This window comes from Rhinolophus sinicus, linkage group LG02 (assembly GCF_036562045.2).
Source record: "Rhinolophus sinicus isolate RSC01 linkage group LG02, ASM3656204v1, whole genome shotgun sequence".
Classification (NCBI taxonomy): Eukaryota; Metazoa; Chordata; class Mammalia; order Chiroptera; family Rhinolophidae; genus Rhinolophus; species Rhinolophus sinicus.
The window spans coordinates 67,179,770-67,202,531 of NC_133752.1; the positions used below are offsets into that span (position 1 = coordinate 67,179,770).

The 22,762-nt window shown below is 33.7% G+C and overlaps 1 long non-coding RNA gene across 1 annotated transcript in view; it reads right to left on the bottom strand.

The window, feature by feature from the left end:
- Nucleotides 1-21,886, bottom strand: part of LOC141568312 (uncharacterized) — a 143,147-nt gene extending 121,261 nt beyond the window's left edge. Inside the window, exon 1 of the long non-coding RNA XR_012491435.1 lies at nucleotides 21,825-21,886. This is a non-coding gene — a long non-coding RNA (uncharacterized LOC141568312). The remainder of the gene's footprint in view (nucleotides 1-21,824) is intronic.
- Nucleotides 21,887-22,762: the final 876 nt, after the last annotated feature.

The window sequence follows — 22,762 nt, forward strand, 5'->3', positions numbered from 1 at the left end:
GTTAATAATTTGCATTTTAAAAATAATATAATTACATAAATTCTAATAATGTTCTAGTAGTTGGTTTATTTAATTCAATACATAAAACTAAGTGTTTCCTCATTTTAATTATGAACATCTAATTGTTTTTCTTCTTTTTAGTGTCTCAATACAACTGATTATTAAGGTATGGGTGAAAAAGATGAAAGGGAATATAGTCGATAATATTGTGATAACTAGTGGGTACATTATAAGGTATACAAATGTCAAATCACTATGTTCTGCACTTGAAAGTAATGCATTAATGTATGCCAAGAATACATGCATACATACATACATTATACATACTTACATACATACATACGTACATAATTTTTTAAGAATGTATCCATAGTGAAGTTTCGTGTTTTGATAGGTTCAGGAGTGAGCTGTTTTCAATTCCTTATCCTTTCCACATTTTCTTAACCAAACTAAAATTTATTATTTCTATCACATTTTCTGAGTTATGATATATTATAGTATGTGGGTTAAGAACTTATTCTCTAAAGCTAGATGGATCTGTGTTTCCAAACCAGCTCTACTAATCCTCAATCATTACTAATATTTCTATGTCTCTGATGCCCCATTTGGAAAATGGAGAAAGATTTATGACTTACCTTGTGGAATTCTTGTTGTGAAGGTTAAATGTATATACCCTCCTTAGCTAGTGATCTGGGTCATAATTAATATTCTAAAAATGTTTCCTTATAAAGAGTAACAATACTGATCAGCTAAGATTGACATTAGTTAGTTCAAACTGAGATGCTAGATCTGTTTAAACAAAGGCAATCATATTATTAATCTGACATATGAAAATGTAATGTTTTGAGAATTAAAGACTCTAATAATTTGATTTCCTGGATAAAACTTTTTCAGTGAGAATCTCTGAAGGTATTGGATTATGAAACAGATGACTGGAAAACGACAGAAGGAAGTACAGATATCGGCCTATAAACAATCAGAATAACAAAAAACAATTTTAGGAGAGAGTTCATGATGTTATGTTTGTTTTTAGACTTTTTTTCCCATCAAATTATGTCTCTGACTCCTATTTAGCATATATAATTGAGTGATAGATAAGGCTACTAAGTATTAGACATAGCTGCAAGCACATGGCTCCACTGACTTTACTATTTACTAATATTTGCTAACAGTATTGAAAATGAAAGACTATTATAAAAATATTTTAAATAACTGAATTTAAATGATCTATTTTTTTTTCTTTTTAACATTGAATAAAACAGCAAAGTAAATAAGTATATACTAATTATAATTGTATATATCTATATAATAGCATATATAGACATAAAGATAAAACTTCTCTAAAAGTATTAGGGATCCAAAATTTTAAATTATGAAGTAAAGAATCCTTCAACTTTGAATTAGACATTGTAGGTCTAACTACATTCTTTCTCTCTCCTAGGCCCTCCTGGTTTAGTACTAAACACATTAAACACATCTGGTGGGAAAAGGAAATCTTTATCACTAGCCTCTTTCCGCTGATTCTAGGTACAAAGAATTAATAAAACACTGTTAGGTTGAATTTGAGGATTAAATATACCACATACATATATATACATATACTTTCTGATGTAGAAGGACTTTCTAATGTAGAAGAAGACGTTCTGATGTAGAAGGACTGCTTGGTGGGCCAAGAAAACTGTATGTGTGTGTGTATACATATACATACATATTTGTAAACAGTAAAGCAGTGCCATAAATAAATAAATAAATAAATATATATATATATGTATATATATATATATATATATGTATATATATATATATATGTATTATATATATTGTGTGTATATATATTTGTGGCACTGCTTTACTGTTTGCTTTATGATTATTTCTATTAGTGCTGAAGTTTTTATATAAATACATATCGATTTAACCTACAGTGGATTGCTATTGTTACAACTTAATATGTAATGTCATTCTGTCTTATGGTCTACATTAATTCTGGGTGATTCACGTGTTCAGACCCTACAATTCAATTCTTATAACTTCAGTGATGGGAATGTTAGAGAATGAAGAGATAGAGATCAGTTAAAGGGCTCTCCATGCTATTTTCCCCATAATCAAAACAATGTCCAACACCATTAACAATCATCTGTGTTGCTTTTAGCCGTCTGATTTCATAAGAAGAGTATCCGTTGTGCTAATGTTGGGCCAGACAAATGATGACAATGAAGGGGCATGAAATAGTGATATCCTAAGGATAATCCTCTGTAGGAATATAGCCCTTATTGTCCAAGAGTTATAGTTAATGTTCTTATCCCTATACAGTATATAAACTTTCCTGAGGCTGAAGGGAATAGTGATGTTTCCTGATAATGAATTCTCCTCAGCCCATGGATTAATCCCATTAGCACTAACAATGAGGAAAGTCTCAGGTGTAAGAAAAATACCAACATTTTGCTAATTAGATTAGGGAGTGTACATTTAATAAAATGAAGCTATCGGATTCTGAACAAAAGAACAAAAGGATATGTACATTCAAACTCCCTCGATGTAAAAATGAACACATAGGGGCAGGTTACGGATCAGAGGAAAAGCAACACCTGTGATGCTTTATTTAAGAATAATACTTTAAAATTAATTAATGATTATATTTCCATAATAAAGAAAATATTTACATGTAGGGACAGGAAGTTTCAAGTCTCTATGGGGGGAGGGTTTCCTAAAAACCCCTATTACATAGGCATCTTGATAATTGTGGATTCCCCTAGATATAACAAAAATTAGACTTCTCCCTAACTAAGCCTAAAGTTAAAAGCTTCAGTTCTTCAGTATATCAGAACAGTATCTCCCAACTACCACAATGGTTAGGAAAGGGAACAGCTACTTGTCACTTTACAGTGGTCTTCATAGCTAATGGCAGTCATGGCGCCTTTAAAATGTCTGTGTGCTCTTGCTTTCTCTCTCCCCCTCTTTTCTCTCCTAGTGTAATGTATCACTTTAATGTGCATACATTTTACTGTAGGAGTTATTAAATTACAGATTACAGGCCTCTCTGTAGACTTTCTGATGTAGAAGGTCTGCTTGGTGGGCCAAGAATTTGCATTTTTAACAAGCCTCCCAGGTGATTTTCATCTGGTTAGTCCTGACAATATTTTGGAAAAATATACCCTAGACTAGAGCAATGCACACAGTCTCCTGCTTCTTCATCTAGTATTTTTTCTATCTCCTCGAGTATGCATGTTAATTCTTGGTGTTTAATTGGAAGAGATTCCTTTGTGCCATGCAATTTTCATGACTATTTTATCTCTTCTTGCTTGCCTATTTAGTTTTCCAGAGTGCCACTGTAACTATGGCCAATTTTTCACTCTTTCAGACCTTTATCCCACTGCCATGGCTCTCACTTTCTTTAAATATCTTAGCTTTTTACTTTCCTGAGATCTAAGGCCTATAGATAATGAACTTTCAAAAATCCCCTTTTTCCTCTCCAAGTGACTATTTTCACTAACACTTAACAGATTTTTTACCACAAGTTATAAAAAGAAAAAAATGTGCTTCTACATTTTCCCAAGGTCAGCCTCCTCACCTTTTTTCATGATCGTATTTTTGGGTTTGTTTCTTTCCAGGGATCTTGCTAAATCAATTTACATATAGGTTTTTGTTTGACAAATAATTACTGATAATTGACTATGGGTTGGATCCAAACATAAGGAGCCTCCTCCTTTCAGAAATACTTTTTCTTGCCCATGATCTTCAAAATCACGTTCATAAATCACTGTCACGATTTAAAATAATTTCCTTTCTTACTTCCTAAATAACATAAAATTTCATTTACTCTTTCTGTTAGGAAAATTTTTCAAAGAGGATCTCATCCCCATTATCAGTATCTTTAGTTATCTGAATTTGCACACTGATGCCATTCTGCTGTCTGATTCATGGCTCTTAACCACTGCTTCCTCACACCCTCCTTTACTTCTTGGTACCATTTGATACTTAGGCAAACCTTCAGGAATCTACTTTCATAACTTCTCAGAGGCTGAACTTTCTATATCATTTTGGAATTTATTTTCTCATTGTCATTCCCTAACACAGGTTTGTGTCTATGTTACAATGTTTGAGGGAAGTTCTGTCCCTAGCCTCTATGTTTTCTTTCCGGGAGTTCTCTCCCTTGGCACTCTCAAGAATAAAATAAATGCCATTATCTGCGACTCAGAAAAGTTACAGTTATTTAATGGAACTCTGTAGCTAATGTTTATTGCACATTCCCTGGCATACGTGGGGTATTCATAAGAGATATTGATAACATTATTGCTGGAGGTGTTTTTAATGGTAATCATTATTGATTATTTCTAAAGTTCCATTGTCTTTCTGAAGCTCCAAATATGCATTTTCTGGTTTTTGCTGACTATACCTGAAAGACTCATTTGTGAGTCAAACATAATAAAAGCAGCTATGTATAAAATGTTATCAGTTTTTTTCATCAGTTTTGGGACTTCCACTCTTTATATGGTTTTCCATCTTTACCTTTTTCCTTTGGATTATTTAAATAGTCCTTGCAATAAATCCACAAGCATTCAGTTGGAGAAATACACTGTATTTTCCCCATGTGACTGAAAAATATTTTTTAAAAAAAATCTACAAACATTTAATTCTTGATTACTATCTTATGGGAGGACAAAGGCAGCTGGGTACTTCAGAAAAAGAGTGTCCGTAACCCTGACTTAATAGCACAGAAGGGTTGTTGCTGGAATGACTTGTGTTCTCAAAGGAGAAGATCCTTTAATTGAATGCTATATGGGACCCCACTTATAGAAATGTTCTAACGGACATCTAAAGGAAGCAATTTTGTGGCATTAAATTGTTCCACTAATGTAGTTTTAATTTTGTTCAACTCATGTGACCTATTAATTGATTTGATATCTCAGGGTAATCAAATAAATAGTGCCACATTCTTCTGGATATAAACATGTATATTTTGAACTATTAGATATTAATTCCATTTTTTTTTCAGTTGTATGCTATGTGGTCAGAACTGAACTAGTCATTAGGAATTAATTGACAGACATAGACCCCTTCCATGTAGCAAAATTTCCACTCTGTTGCAGGAGACATATCAATTATAGTACAGGGTGATCATTTACATAGCTGAAGTAACAAGGTGTTATAAAAGCAAATAAAGATACATTCACTACATTTGCACAGTCTTATTCACCAATACATAATCTAAGGTGATAGCTAATAGATAAGAAAAATATAGCTAAATGAAGTATTATCTGAAGAGTCAATGCTCCTATGAGCATCATTATGGTGCTGGCACTAAAACTCTTCATTATCAGACTAAAGTCAACCAAACCATGAACCAATCCAGACTTGTCTACTGTACCAGAATATAGAGAAAATTAATGTACTTCAGATATTTAATCGACTACTCTAAAAATATTTTTAAGGTATGAACACAAAACCTTAGATAAGTTTAAAGAATAATTCTTATGAATGCACTAACAGATGCTCCAAGCTCATTTTTTAGTTTCTCTGTCCCAGTCCTAAATCAGCAATTCTTCCAAAGAGTCTTTGGTCCTTTTATTGGAGAACAGTATTAGAAACCTACTCCTGGGTGGGCTTGTAGCTACTGAGGTGTTACAACTGCCAGGCCCTCTCAGGGGACAAAACTAGAAAACGCATGTATGTATTCTAGCCCATGTATAAACATATGTCTATGATAATTTCATTTTTAATTTGTGTGTATTCATTATATATGTATGTATGTACACACACGCACACACGAATATGTGTGTGTGTGTGTGTGTGTGTGTGTGCATCAACTCTAATTCAGTAGAACATAGTTTATTCCAGTCTTCTCACTTTCTTATCTGTAACTTCCCTGTCCAGTGAGAAATCTGGGTCCAACATTTCATCATCCACCATCCATTTATTTGTATGTACAACTCCAGTCAGTATATATATAAAGGAGTACAGTGTTAATGGGCAGTTCCTTTTTTCTTTAACTATACAGTTTCCACTGGACACATAATTTTTTAAAGTTACTTAAGTTAGTTCCCATATTTACCCACTGTTTTCAATGAGGTAATGATTTATATTTGTGATACAATTAGATTCTTTTACTATAGTTTACATTCCATCCTGAGATTCCTGAATTCTTGGTTGATTTTGAAAAACTGTTTATACATTAAAGTTCATTCTCTGTGATGTACAGTTCTACAGGTTTTTCAAAGTGTGTAGAGCCTAGTTACCACTACCTCAGAACCACAGAGAACAGTTTCATCATCCTAAAAATTAGTCTGTGTTTTCTCTTATAGTCAATTACTCCCCAATTCCCCAACTCCTGGTAACCACTGATTTGTTTCTTACCCACGTAATTTTGCTTTTTTCCTGAATGTCATATGATTGAACTCCTATAACAAGTAGCCCTTTGGGTCTGCATTCTTTCTTAGCAAACTGAATTTTAGGTTTACTTTCTTAGTAAAATGAATTTTAGGTGCATTTACTTGTATATCTTTTTTGCACATGGAGATATACAATTATTCCAGCATCCTTTGTTGAAAAGACACTTATTTATCGATTGAAGTGACTTTTCATGTTTGTCAAAAATCAATTGTCAGTGTTTGTGTGAGTCCATTTCTTGGCTCTCTATTCTAGTCCATTGATTTATGTCTGTCCTGTCATCAATATCACAGTCTTGATTACGACAGCTATATGGTAAATCTTCAAACCATTCAATGTGCGTCCTCAGATTGTTCTTTATCAGAGAATTGTTTTGGCTATTATACTACCTTTGCCTTTCTATAAAAATTTTAAGATCAACTTGTACATGTATCCAAAATACAATGGTGGGATTTTCATTAGACTTGCATTGAATCTTTAAATAAGTTTGGGGAGTTTTCCAATTCATGAACAAGGTATATCTCTTTATTTATTTAGATCATCTTTTATATTTTTTACAATGCTTTGTCATTTTCAGCATACAGATTATGCACTTATTTTGTTAGATTTATACTTCATTATTTCTTTGTTTAGTGTAATTATATTTTTCTGTTTCAAATTTTACATGTTTGTTGCTGGCATATAAGAATGCAATTGACTAAGAATTCAATTAACCTCATGTCGTTTGACCTTTATAAACTCACCATAGTTAAGGCTACAGATGGGAAGATATCATCCAGAAAGAATATATCTCTTTGCTCACTAAACAGTGACAGAAAATTTTTGTCTTGTTTGTAGAAGTGATGTATACCCTGTTTTCCTGATAATAAGACCTAGCCGGACCATCAGTGCTAATGGGTCTTTTTGAGCAAAAATTAATATAATACCCAGTATATTAATTATATTATATTATATTATATTATATTATATTATATTATATTATATTATATTATATTATATTATATTATATTGATCCAGTCTTATATTAAAATAAGACCGTGTCTTATATTAATTTTTGCTCCAAAAGAGGCATTAGAGCTGATGGTCTGGCTAGGTCTTATTTTCGGGGAAACACGGTATATGTACATACATATATATATATATATATATATATATGTTTATTATGACTATATATGTGTATATTATGACTATATATATATATATATATATATATATATATAGTCATAAAAAACTTTTGTGAGATGAAAAAAGGGGAGCCTGTCCAATTGTATTAATTTTATTTGTACATTAATGGAATGCATATGCATTGCTTATTCAAAACTTGAGGAAATAAACAAATGTAGTGCTGTCAGAAGACAATAGTAAAACAATTCTAAATATAGTAAGAGTATGCTGCAACTAATTTATAGTGCTCTCAAAAAAGAGCCATGTGTATGTTCTTAAAATATGTTAAATTTATTTCTATGTAGTCATTATTATACTTTAATATCATAAATGATTGACTTACATACGCAATCAATCTGTGAGTCTGGATAGAAAGAATGTAGGGAGACTTATTTAAATAATGACCTAAAGTAATTCTGTGGCATAAGATTTTTCAGGGACAATTCGATTAACTACTTTAAAAATGTTTTTAAACCTTAGGTAAATATAAAGAATAATTCTTATGAAATGCACTAAAAGATACTCCAACTCATTTTTTCAATGTCTTTGTCCCATTCCTAAATCAGCAATTCTTCCAAAGTCTTTGGTCCTTTCTTTGCTCACGTTGGTGAGGGTGGATCTCCTTATTTAGTTTACCAAACCACATGCTAATCTCTTCCAGAAAATCCCTCACAGAAACACCCAGAAATAATGTTTTAACAGCTATCTATACATCTCTTAGGCCAGTCAAATTGACATATAAAAATAAACTTCATACCCATTACCACAAAACATGGTCTATTAGCAGACTAGGTATGGCTGTAAGTTATATCTGAGGAATCTCATCAAGTATTTTGTGGAAATTTTCGTCCTAGAAGGTACCTAAATTATTCTGTTTCTGTGAGAAATATTTACAGGTTTATTAAGAAGAAAGGAAAAACAGAAATATCCAATGACTGTGATAAGAATTTACTGCACTGTAAAGCAGTGTGGACTTTACAATTGGGAAAATGGATATCCCAATGGATGCCAATGGGAAACTTTGAGTATAATCATGAAGCATAATTACATTATCCAACGTAATTTTTAACAAATGCCATCATAGACAGACATCAACCAATGGTGAATGACTCTTCATCTTAATATTCTAACTTCTGAAACTTAGACACCACCACAGTAGAAAAAAAAAAAAAAATGGAAGGAAATCCTGAATTTGGAGACATATAAAATTGACAAATATTATGTTTTTTGCCATTGAGTTGATTAGACATATAAAACAGTGATTAAGTCAATTCATAGAACGATAATCTTTCATTATGGTTTTCATACCTCAATATAGATATTATATTATCCATTCCAATTATAACAAAGACACAACCAACACAAGGAAGCAACTGTAATCCTAGAAAATAAATGGTAAGCTCACAATTTAAAAAAAAAAAATAATCTCACATTTAGAATCATCTTAAAATAGATAGGAAATATATGTACTGAATATATAAATAGGATATATCCTATTTATATATTCAGTACATATATATATATATATATATGGGTTTTATTTCTATTGTAAAGTAATTTAAGAAGCAAATGTTATATCTTACTAAAATTTGTATTAACATATTGTATAGTTACTAGTATTTTATAATGTTAGTCAGAACAGAGTTAAAAAGCCTACTGAAAGTTCTCATATATTTCAGATGAGTCTAGCATCAAATATCATAATAAATGATCTTTGAATAGTATTTGGATTCTGGACATTTCCTAAGCCACTAAGTATAACCAGGTGGTTTTAAACAATTATTGTACTGGTATTTATTGTGTACATCACATTTTACACATATAGCATGTACATGATAATTGTAAAGAATTACGCACCAAAAACAACAAAAGAACAAGACAAACAAATGAGAAACAGAAACTCATAGACACAGACAATAGTTTAGTGGTTACCAGAGGGTAAGGGGGGTGGGAGGTGGGAGAAGAGGCTAAGGGGGATCAAATATATGATGATGAAAGGAGAAGTGACTCTGGGTGGTGAACACACAATGGGATTTATAGATGATGTAATACAGAATTGTACACCTGAAATCTATGTAATTTTACTAACAATTGTCACCCTGATAAATTTAAAAAATTTAAAAAAAAAAGAATTACGCACAAAACCCAAGTATTCAGTATTGATTCAAAAATGCCTGTTTTGCTGGGATATTTAAATTTACTTGATGTTAGTTACAGACTTTACTCTGGCTGCATTAAGATAATAGAAAATGAACTAACTTTAAAGGAAACAGTAAAGGATTTTCATGATTTTTAATCATAATTAGTAAGTGATTTAAAGTAAGACAGCCTCTCTTGACTTTATGTACCTCATGGGGATACTAAAGTATAATTATAATTATCAATGCTATTCCTTGATACCAAGTTAATGAAAGGGTCTCCAGCTTCTACAATTGCTTTTACAGTTTAAAATGATTAAACTATGGTCAAAGTTCCTGTACAAATAACAACAATGTTTAATAAATCTAGATAGATAGATGATAGATAGACAGATAGATAGATAATTATATATACATATATATTAGAATATATTAGATTATATTATAATAATCTATATTATATTAGAATAAGATCACAAATCAAACCTGATTTGATCATGAAGCAACTTTGTAGATCATAAAGGATTTATTAGCAATATATATAAAACACAGGTAAACCTGAGGGTATTTTTCACCTGTTTCTTTTTACTTTATTTTTTAAATTAGAATATAGTTGGCATACATACAGCATATTCATTTCAGATACACAACATAATGACTCAACATTTATATACCTTATCATAAGTCTAGTATCCATCTGTCACTGTACAAAGTTATGATATTATTGACTATATTCCCTGTGCTGTACACTATAACTCATGGCTTATTTATTTTATAACTGGAAGTTTATATCTAAACCTGAGTTTTATTTCAATTGTCAAGTAATTTAAGTAGCAACATGGTATAAACAAGATTGATTTATCAATTGATCTGTCTATAGCTAAGATGGCATTTATGCAGGAGGTGACACCTTTAATTTATTTTGTTGAAGTCTTTTTTTTAAATCTTATTACTGAAAGAATTAAATGACCCGATATATTTTCTAGCTCTAATATTCTATTAGTTGCTTATTATTATTTGCTAAAAGACTTTGAGAAAATCAGTTTTTTCAGCTGGCATTATAATCTTAATTGGGGGGAGGTGACTTTTTTCCATTAAGAGAGAACTGTTTGACATAATGATAAAAGAACAATTTTAGAATCAGATCTAACTAAGTTTGAATTTGGCAGCCTACTATGAGAAAACTTGTTGTTTCTCATACATAAATTTACTTTAGATGTTTATTGTGAAGAATTACAAAGAATGCATAAAAAGCAGTTAGCCCGATGAATCACTCATGATAGACACTTAGTAAGTGGCAGCTGTTATTATAGTGTCAGAGCATACGTGTATGTCAAACACAGTTTTTACACAGGTTTTCAATAGAGTTATTGAAAAAATTAGCATATCTATTAATACCTGTATTAGTGGTCAATATTAGTTTAAGAAGCTTTTATTACATCTGGTTACTTTATGAGATGGGACTTAACCTGCCGTATATTTACACGTGAATTATGTTATCAGAGATCTCTACTCCCACCTCAAAAGTACTGTTGGGAGGATTTAGGAGCCCTATTAAGTCCTCTGAGCTCCTAGGGGAAATGGTGCCACTGAAACACAAAAGGTTGTTTGTACATGCATCACTGAAGTACCATAGGGACCCATGAAATTGTGTCACGGTTGGTCTTCTATCATGGCGGGCTGACATTAGGAATTGACTGTACTGGATGAATGCAGGCCTCCAGTGCAATTTGCATTAAAAGGGATAAAAAGCTAGGCCAAGGAAGATATTCCTGAGTAATGAAGAGCTTTCTGCATGCTCTGCATCACATATCCTGTGAGCAATGAACAGCTTTTATCATTCTCTGAATCACATATCCAAACAACAAGATTCCAATAATTGCTACTTCCTTTTATCTAATGGTCAGATTTAACACTTCAAGTCATGTTTGCTTGTGAATAAGTTCATTGAAAGAAGAGTTCTGAGGGCTTTATGGAGGTTATTGAGAGTGTCAGCTAATCAAATGACCATTTACACCAATATTTCATTGCAGCATATATATTTTAAAATTCCTTTTAATACATTAGCAATTTATTGGTAGTTGGCTTTGGAACTTTACTTTGGTATGATACAAAAAATGGGACAGTTTTATTATGTAAACTCTTTTTAAACCAGCTATTGCTAGATTATAGTAATTACAATTAAAATTATTTGTCAGATTGTTGGTAAAAATACACAACACACATGTCTTAATTCTCCCTCAGAGTTCTTCCTTAAGGACTTGATTTACAAAGTTAATATTGTCAAGCCTGCTGGGAATTCTCTAAACACAAGGGGAAATCTCTTCTCTGTACATGTTTAGCTTCATTATCATATAGCTAATTATGCACAGATAAGGAAAGGAAAAGAGTTTAAAAAAGCTATGAAGTATACCATAGTTTGCTAAAACTGTAGCCAATTACTGATTATTGGGGCAAGATTATGTCAATTACGCATTATCAGAAATTTACTTTGTTATTTTTAAGATCACAAATCAAACCTGATTTGATCATGAAGCAACTTTGTAGATCATAAAGGATGTATTTGCAATGCTAAGATGGACTTTCATAATTATAGCCCTTTAAAACTTGCAATAGTTTGAAAACAAATTCTATCCATCACCATCTACACAGATGGTTCCTGTCTCATATAAAACTTCCAAAATATTATCATCATCAGATAACAGCAACTTTATTGGAAAGATTCTCCTAATCTGTTCTTATCAAGCAAGGTTTTCCTTCCTTCTGCCTTTAGCCACATGATTAGCTAGGATTGCCTGAACCCCACACCTTGTCTTTTCACCTCCATCGGTTTTGATCTGACCTGACAGAAATGAGAAATTTATCTGCCTAAAACTTTGTCACAGTTCCGGCTTCTGCCTCAACTTTATCCTCATCATCCTCTGCCAAGCTCCCATCCTCCTCTTCATTCTAGAGCTTCTATGGAGGCATGCTGCTGTCATAAATTGACAAGTAGAGTGTAGAACTGATTTTACTCTGAAATGTGGCTGCATTGTTTTGTTTTTCTGTTTTTCTGTGCAAAGCCCTAACATTAGCATCGATCTCCATCTTTGTTTCTTCCATCCTAGTGTAAGTGAAGATGGCTATAGAGGAGGTTTTTCATTGCCATAGTATTTCCCTATGAAATACATTAATCACTTGTCTCACCTTTCCCAATTCCACCAATCAAACCTGAGAAATAGAAATCATGCTACATTAATGACTCTTATTGAAGAAAATTTTGTAAACTTGTGTCTCTTCTATAAAGGGCCAGAGGAGGAGACATCAATAAACAATGACAGTTAAAATCAATTTAAAAAATTGGGGGGAAGATAGAAGTCAGAAGGGGAAAAGGAAAAGAAAGAGAATGGATATATCAGGGATATCTTGGGATTTAGAATTGTTCTTAAGGAACATATGTACTAGCACCCCATGTTGAAAATGTAAAGAAAATTTTCTACAAACCAGTGATAAATCTTGCATCAATTATTATAATTCATATATAATTATAAATTATAGGTTCGATTGTCATAATGCTATTTTTAGGACTATAGAGCTAAATGGCTTTTGAGCATGAATTCATTTGGCCTCTTTTGATCCTAACACATACTAAGTGACTTTGGCTAAAAAACTTCAATCATTCAGCCATCTGATAAGTATCAAAAGTTTTGCTGAATAATGAGAAGAATAGACAAAGCAGATACAGCCCCTGTCTTTATGGACGTTGTAATTTGGAGAAAAAGTAACCCAGAGAAAAGAACCCTTATTACTAAAACATAATAGCCACAGGTTGCATATATTACCACTTTTAATCATCAAACCTATGAAGTACTTACTATTATACTCCTTTTTTATAGACATGAAAACTTAGGTTAATTATACTATACACTTTGCGAATATGAAAATAAGATTTGTATTCCAAATCGTCAGATTTTAAACCATGTACTCTGCACCAAAAAAACAACTCTCTAAGCTTCAGTTTCCTCGTATATAAAATAAGGATGATAACATTAACTACTCCATATGATAATTGTGAAAAGTAAGTGAGCTAATCCATTAAAATGTTCTCACACAGTTCCTGGCACATTAAAACTCTTTGATCAATGTCATATACCATAATTGTTACTTTTATTACTAAAATGTAATTAAACAATGTAATTACAGTCTTACTACAATCAGATCTCTGACTGGGAAAAACCATAAAATTATACATATAATCCCAGGATTTCCTACCACCTGCACCCAAATCTTTATCTCATGATTGGCTTTTGGGAAATCCATACAAAACCACTTCAATTCCTCACTTTATGTCCCTTGTCACAGTTTCCTCTTTCACAAAATTGAGATGATAATATGTGTTCTTTCTCTCTCATAGTACACTCAGAATACAATTTAAATAAGGCAGCAATTCTTTCATTTGGAAACTCCCTCAGGGAATTTCTGTCTGAGCTGTATCTTTGCTATATTACCTTACAGCATCATCTTTTACCTCACTCAGACTTGATTTATACTGAGCTTCAAAGGGGATATTAATATACATTCACTTATTTATATTTATTCATTCATGCATTCAACAACACATTTTATAGAGTACTTTTTAAATTACTCACATAACACTGGGATAGATGGCGAACAGGTCTCAGTCTCAGTTTATAAAGTACTTAGAGTACACTCCTGAGGACTGAGTAGGGACTGGAAAATTATAATGTATAAAAACAAGGTGGAAACAAAATCTGATTCATTATTCTATAGGACCAAATACAAAAGATTCTTAACCAGAAGCAGGAGTTAAAAAGACTCCTCTGAAGAGATAATGTCTAGGTTAGAATTAGGAGAAAGAGCTAGTCAGACATAGAAAGATATGGAGAAGCAAAAATCATTCCAAACATTGGGAATAACAGGGGTAAAGACTTGAACACTGAAGCCTCTGAAGAGCATTCAGATAACAAAGTTGAATATGGTTGAGATGTATAACTGACCTTGGGTAAATTAAATAATTCATGGGCAAGCACTTTGAAAAGTGAAATATAGATGAGATCCAAGATGGTGAAGTAGATAAATACTGTGCCTGCTTTCTTACACGAACACATTAAAATTACAACTAAATTATAGAACAATCAACCTGGAGACCCATGTGAAGACTGGCTAAACAGAAATTTTATAACTAAGGATGAAAAGAAGAAGCCAAATGGGCTGGCCCAAAATTCTCTGTGTGGCAGTTGAGAACTGAGGTTCCCCCCAGAGGAGCAAGAGAACCTAGCCCCACACCAGCATCCCCAGCCCAGAATACTGGCATTGGGAAGAAGAGCCCCACAACATCTGGCTATGAAAAACAGCAGGGTGGGATGGGAGTAAACCCAGACGTCCTCTTAAAAGTCCCATACACAAATTCTCTTACTCACAGGCACTCACCTTGGGCTCTGGCAAAAAGACAATAACTTGAGGGGTGTCAAAGGCATATGGGGGGAATACTGAGGCATGTGGCTGTGAAGGCTAGATCTCAATCTGATTGTCTGGTGAGCTCTGCTACTCCACCCTGCTGATTCCCTGAGACCCCGCCAAACCCAACTCCCTCAACACCAGAGGCACTTTCTCCAACAGCAGACAGCCCCGCCCACATTGCATTCTTTCTTGAAAAAGTATGGGAATTCACAGGACACAGGTAGATGGCATCTGGCCTCCGTGTGCTCTGAGACTTTTGTTGAGTACTCCAGGCTCAGCACTGGCACCAAACCAGAGTCTAAATTAACCTGATGACCACAACTCTTTCACTCTAGGGACTCCCAGAGACCCTGCCTCACTCAACTTGTGCACCACAAGAGGCTTTATCAGAGGCTGAACCTTTGGAGATCCAGCAAGTGGCAGCAGAACTCGGGAGGTTCTTGCATTTTGCAGAGTTACCCCAGGCCTGGTACTGGTGGCAGCCATCTGCAGTTCTCACTGTAGCCGCTCCCACATGCCCCCAGGGTTAGTACAGGTAGGGAACAACCATGGATGACTTTGTAGCTCCTACCAGGTAGTCTCTGCCCAGTCACAGGCAGTGGGTGACCTGGGCCTGCACTGAAGCACCTTCCAAGAGACCCCAGAACAACATACTTGGAGGTTGGCTTCAGACCACAGCAGAGCACAATCCAGTTAGCCCCACAAGTGGCACACCCAAAAGTCGGTATCAACAGGCACCAGAGACAGTTCGGGCAAATCCCATTCAGTGGGGTAAGCCCCCACACAGCAGGCTGTATGCTGTGGATTTTGCCAAACCCCACAGCCAATCAGTGTGGAGGCCAATTCCACCCACTGACATGCTAACAGCTATCAAGTTTCAACTATAACAGGAAGTTACAGACAACCCATACAAAGGACATACCTGGAGCACCCAGAGCAGGTCCAGGGAGACTGTGCCACTGAGCCCCACAGGGCACCTACTACATAAGGATACCTGGCCAAGACTGGGAACATAGAAGATCAAGCTAATACATAGACACAAACAGAGAGGCAGCCAAAGTGAGGAAACAAAGAAATACATCCCAAGTAAAAGAATAGCAGAAAATTCCAGAGATAGAACTAAACAAAATGGAGGCAAGCAACCTACCAGAAACAGAGTTCAAAACCATAGTTATAGGATGATCAAGGAACTTAGTGAGAACTTCAACAGAGAGACTGCAAGCATAAAAAAGAACATAGAAACCATAAAAAGGAACCAGTGAGAAGTGATGAATATAATAACTGAAATGAAGAAAGGACTAGATGAATCACCAACAGTCTAGATGAATCAGAGGATCGAATCAGCAATTTAGAAGAAAAGGCAGCAGAGAACACATACTGGGAACAGCAAAAAGAAAGAAAGAATTTTTTATAAAATGAGGATATTTTAAGAGACCTCTGGGACACCATCAAGTGTAACAACATTTGCATCATAGGGGTACCTGAAGGAGAAGAGAGAAAGCAAGGGATTGAGAATGTATTTGAAGAAATAATGACTGAAAATTTTCCCGACGTGGTGAAGGAAATACACATACAAGTCCAGAAAATGCAGCGAGTCCAAAACAGGATGAATACAAATAGGCCGACACCAAGACACATAATAATTAAAATGGCAAAGGATAAAGACAGAGAGAATCCTAAAAGTAGCAAGAGAAAGGCAACGAGTAACCTATAACGGAGCTCCCATAACATCATCAGCTGATTTCTCAATAGAAACTTTGCAGTCTAGAAAGGATTGGCACGAAATAGTCAATGTAATGGAAAGCAAGGACCTACAGCCAAAACTACTCTACCTAGCAAAGCTATCCTTTAGAATCAAAGAATAGATATAATGATCTTCCTAGACAAGAAAATGCTAAAAGAGTTCATCACCACCAAACCAGTATTACAAGGAATCTTAGAGGGACTTTTATAAGATGGAAAAAAAAAAAAAAATCAAAATCATAAATAATAAAATGGCAGTAGCTACATATCTATCAACAATTACTTTCAATGTAAATGGATTAAGTGCTCCACCCAAAAGATATAGGGGGGTTGAATGGATAAGAAAACAAAATGTTTACATATGCTGCCTACAAGAGAATCACTTCAGTTTGAAAGAAACACAGAGACAGAAATTAAAGGGATGAAAAAGAAATATTTCATTAAAACGGAGGGAATAAAGAAAAAAAATAAAATACTGAGGTAGCAATACTTACACCAGACAAACTTTAAAATAAAGACTATAACAAGAGACAAAGAAGGACTCAGTAATCCCACTTCTGGGTATTTATCTGAAGAAACCCAAATGCTACTCTAAGGGGAAGTGTGCATCCATTTGTACCTTGCAGTATTATGTACAATGGCCAAGTTGTGAATGCAGGCTGGGTGTTTGTTGATGGAAGAATAGATGAAGATGGTACATATATATAATGGTACATATATACAATGGAATATTGCTCAGCCATGAAAGGGAATGGGTTCTTGCCATCTGAGGTGGTATGGATGGACCTGAAGTGCATTGCGCTGAATGAAGTGTCAGACAGAGAAAGACAGATGCAATGTAATTTCACTTATATGTGGAACTTAAAGAACAAAATAAACAAACAAAAACAGAAACAAATATAGATACAGAGAACATATTGATGGTTGCCAGATGGGAAGTTTTTTGGGGGTGAGTGAAAACAGGGAAGCAATTAAGAAATACAAATTGGTTGTCACTAAGTAGATACAGGGATGTGGGATACAGCATAATGAATAGAGTCAATAATATTATAATATCTATATAGATGTCAAATGGGCACTAGGTATGTTGGGGTGATAGATGGAAAGATGGTTGGGGGTAGGGTGAAAAAGGTGAAGGGATTAAGAAGTACAAACTGGTAGTTACAAAATAGTTATGGGGCTGTAAAGTAAAGCACAGAGTATATAGTCAATAATATAGTAAAAATATAGTAAAATATAAAATATATATATATATATATATATATATATATATATATATATATAGTAAAAAATATAGTACTCGTATAGTGTCAGATGAGTACCAGACTTGCTAGGGGGATAATTTCATAAATTATATAAATGTCTAACCATTATGCTATACTCCTGAAATTAATATAAAATAATATTGAATGTCAACTGTCATTGAAAAATTTGAAAAGTGGGGGAAAGGTGAAGGGGAATAGGATGTCCAAATTTCCAGGTATAAAATAAATAAGTCATAAGGATGTAATATACAGCATGGGGAATATAGTCAATAATATTGTAATAGCGTGGTATAGTCGGATGGTTGCTGGGCTTATCATGGTGATCGCTTCTTTAGTTATATAAACGTTGAATCACTATGGTGTACACCTGAACCTAATATAATATTGCACGTTAGTTATATTTTAATAAAATTCTTAAATAGAAGATACAACACTATTTTAATTGCCAAAAAAAAGGAAAAGTGAAATATGCTATATTAGTGTAATAGATTATTATCTCTAATAAATTATCTCTGGTGGGTAAAAGTGAAAAAAAAATCAGGATTAAAAGTCTATTTAATTTCAAACACAATATTTTTCCCCCTTAGGCCATAGGCAAAGCATCTACTTAAATTTCCTTTTTATTTCTTCTAAATACTACCTTTTATTTTTCAAAGTGATATTTTTGTACCATTCTAGAAATGAAAAGATTGCATATAACTACTTTTCCCCATAGGGATTTTCTGAAATTTAGTTAACATTTGTATTCAGCCCAATTATCTATTAAATGTTTTGAGAGCTATACACATTTATTCAGGGCAAAGTTGTCATAACTGCATAAGTAACAATCAGAAACTTGTACATGACAAAATATTTTACTGATACATAACTTACAAAGAGATCAGAGAAGAAAGTGGGGGAATTGACTATCTCCTGAGAGGAAAGTCAGTATATCACAGATTTCCAGTCTCACGTTTGGGGAAAGGGCCTACTCAAAATGACACACTGTTGGGGTGGAAACAGTGGAGATTCTGAACACCAGTTTATTAACAGGTGACATGAGTAACCTCTTTGTGGCTTAACAATATAAGACCTTTCCCTTTGAGTTGCTGATTCCATTTTTGGGTTAGGATTTCTAATGTAAGATCCAGGCACTTCGGCTTTTAAAAACAAAATATTGGAAATACTGAAAAACATTGACAAACACTGCAACACTTAAAACCCTTCCAAGTATAAAATATATTTGAGTTTTAGCAGCACAATCCCCAAGCTTCCAGTTCTTTACTGACCATTGGTGGAAATGAGCCACACTGCAGTTGTGGGAATAGAATTTCTAGATTTAAATGATGCTCCCATCTAAAGAATGCAGAATGTAAAAATATTTGATGGTGACATTTGGACTGGACATAAGCACATGTAAATGCGTCTGTTTAGGGTGATGCTCTGTAGCTTTCTGGAAGAAAACTTTTCCATTGGTTTCTCTTGCTGAGGCTAAAGGCTTAGGAATGCACACAACTGTAGACTATATTGTTTGACATCTAATTTAGGCCTCGGTCTTACAAGTGGTTTAGTCATAATGGGCTTAGGTATGTCATTTTCTGAGATGTGCTGAGTTTTACATCCTTTGAAGAATATATTGGTTAAGAAAATGAATACTGCTTAATACATCTTTGAAATGGTAAACTTTGTAACTATGAGGTAAGAATGACTACATTAGAAAGCCAACAATACTCATTTTATGAACTATTTATCAAATACTGTAATTTCTATTACCAAACAAAAAACAATAATGAAGATATTCTAACAATTAAGAAGACGTGCTTTCATCACTGAATTTAAACCAAGAATGTTAGAATGCTAACATAGTTTGTTGAAGTACAATATATCTAAGGAAGCCAGTGACCATTTATTATCTCAATGCATGGGCTCATAAAATTGTAGTGGAGTCAGGTATTTAGTTTAATATGGCTCAGATAATATGCATGGCCTGTTCCATGGTTCCAAGGTTGTAATTCTTTGAATACACAAAGGATAATGTTTATAGAATCACAATCTGCAGAGTCTTTCAGGGTAATTGCCCTACTCCTTAAATGTGTAATTGGAAATGATATACAATTGAATCAAGTAATAGGAAATGAGGTAGATAAACCTCTATTATGAGGATATATGTTAATCCGACTAGGAGTTGAACTGTGCTTAATATTTACTATAACGTGGACAGTGCCAGAGGTTTCAAATTCCTCTAGTGTCCTTTTCTGAATTCCTGTTGAGATTGGTCTTCCCTAAGAACTTCTACGATAAGTCTCCCTCTTGCAGCCCTGTCTACTGCAATCAACTGCTATTACACTGGAGCCCTATTGCTGTGATGGTAAAATGAGGGGAAGAGGAAGCTTTCTAAAATTTAATAATGAAATTTCAATCTCTTAGTGTTTCTCTGTGCTCTGACATGCTCATGTATTATTCCAGTATTCTTTCTTTCTTCATTTCCCTCTGCATCATTAGGTGAGACAGGAAGGCCAAAGAGGACTTGCATGGAAGGAGATTCCTTCCTCCAACTGACCTGAGGCCTTAGTAAAGTCTTTTCACCTTGGAAAGTAAGCCCTTTTCATAGAAAAGGTGGCAGCTTTTCACAATAATTACTCTTCCATTCCCCTGCCAGAGCAGTACATGAGAGGATCTTTTTTCAGATCTTAAATGTGAAAACCTGGGAAGGTTACCAGAGGCAAAATCCACAAAATTTGGGACCCCTGACTAAGACTGAGGCCTCTAGGAGTTTCTCACTCTTATGCTAATCCACACATAATGCTATCAAGTCATCAAAATTACCATTTGCTTATTTCTCCCAGTTTACCATGTACTATGTCAGCAAATGTGGAATTGGTAAACTCATCTGAAGTATTATATGCAGAGTTAACCAGCACCCCTACATAGGATGATAACCTTCCTGGTAACTTCTCATCTCATTACAAAGCATTACAAAGCATGGTAATCATTATTTTTTCATTTTTAAGTAACCATATTGATAATATACAAAATACTTCTCATTTTAAATTATGTATTGCATTCTACTACTTGTAAATTATGAATTAAATACATTCCATATATTTGTAAATTGAATTCATAAATTTTATTTAATAACCATTGCAGCTAAATAAATATATTATTTCTTTAACTTCAAATTTTCTCAGTAAATTTTTTGTCAAAACTGATTAGATTATTTTTGTTTTAACCTCATGATATTTCCAGTGGAGGACATTTAGTAAAGTTTATTGTCATTACTACCATTTTATTTTTATTCACTTGTGCTTATAAGAAACAGTTCTTTCCAAGAGTTATTTTAGGTGGTTTTGCATTCTGTGAGGGTCAGGTTCATTAAAGATAAGTGATACGATATGCAAGTCCACATAACCTGGAACACACTGCAGTAAGCTACACGTGAATGAAAAACGCAGTTGTCACTATGCGACACTCCAGGCCTCCCACAGGGTATGAGGTAGCTTTTCTGTGAAAAGTAACTATCTCTCACACAGACTGAGACAAAGGCTTGTTGTTTTCAGGTATAAACAAATTGCCAAAAGAATTGTTTATATTCTTTCTCACACCAACTATCCACTTGCACACCTTGCCAATGTTTTATAACCCAATTTTGGACACTATACCCCTCAGGGGAATTTCAAATTGTCCCACTTACCAGATCTTCTCCGACAAGACCAATTTCTGTCCTGCTCCTTATTCCTCATTCTGGTTGATGCTACAGAAAGAAAAAAAGAAAAACAAAATCAAGACACAGAAGAAGAAACAAAGAAAAGTTCATTTTCAGTTTGCATTGCATATAATCCTTTATAAATGATTTTATATTCAAAACCAAGCCACTCCAAAAATTTAAAAACTAAAAGAAAATTTCTTTGGAGAAAATTTTGAATAGTTCACATACCATTAAATTATTCTATGTGATGTCTACAATTCAATGGTTTTTAGTATATTCACAGAATTGTTTCCATCACCACCATGTAATTTAAAACATTTTCATCACCTTCCCCAAAATACCCTATAGACAGTAGTCTTTCTATCTCTCTACCTCCCATCCTCAGGCCTTAACAACCACTAATCTCTTACTGTCTCTATAGATTTGCCTATTCTGGACATTTCATATAAATAGAATCATACACGAGGTGTTTTTTGTAACTGTTATCTTTCACTTAGCATACTGTTTTCGAGGTTTATCTATTCCATAGAAGGTGTCAATACTCCATTTCTTTTTATTGCTGAATAATAGTCCGTTTTATAAATAGACTATATTTTGGACACTCATTCATCAGTTGGTGGTCATTTGGATTGTTTCCACTTTTCGTCTGTTATGAATAATGCTACTATGCACATGCTACTATGAACATTTGTGTACAAATACTTATGTAGACATGTTTTATTTCTATCAAATACTTACTTAGGAATGGGTCATAGTAACTATATTTATCAGCCTGAAGAACTACTAGTCTGTTTTCTAACCCACTGTGCCATATTCTCACACACACACACACACACACACACACACCACATATTATAGTTCCAATTTTTCAAAATCCTCATCAATGTTTATTATTTTCTGTCTCTTTTATTATAGCCATAGTA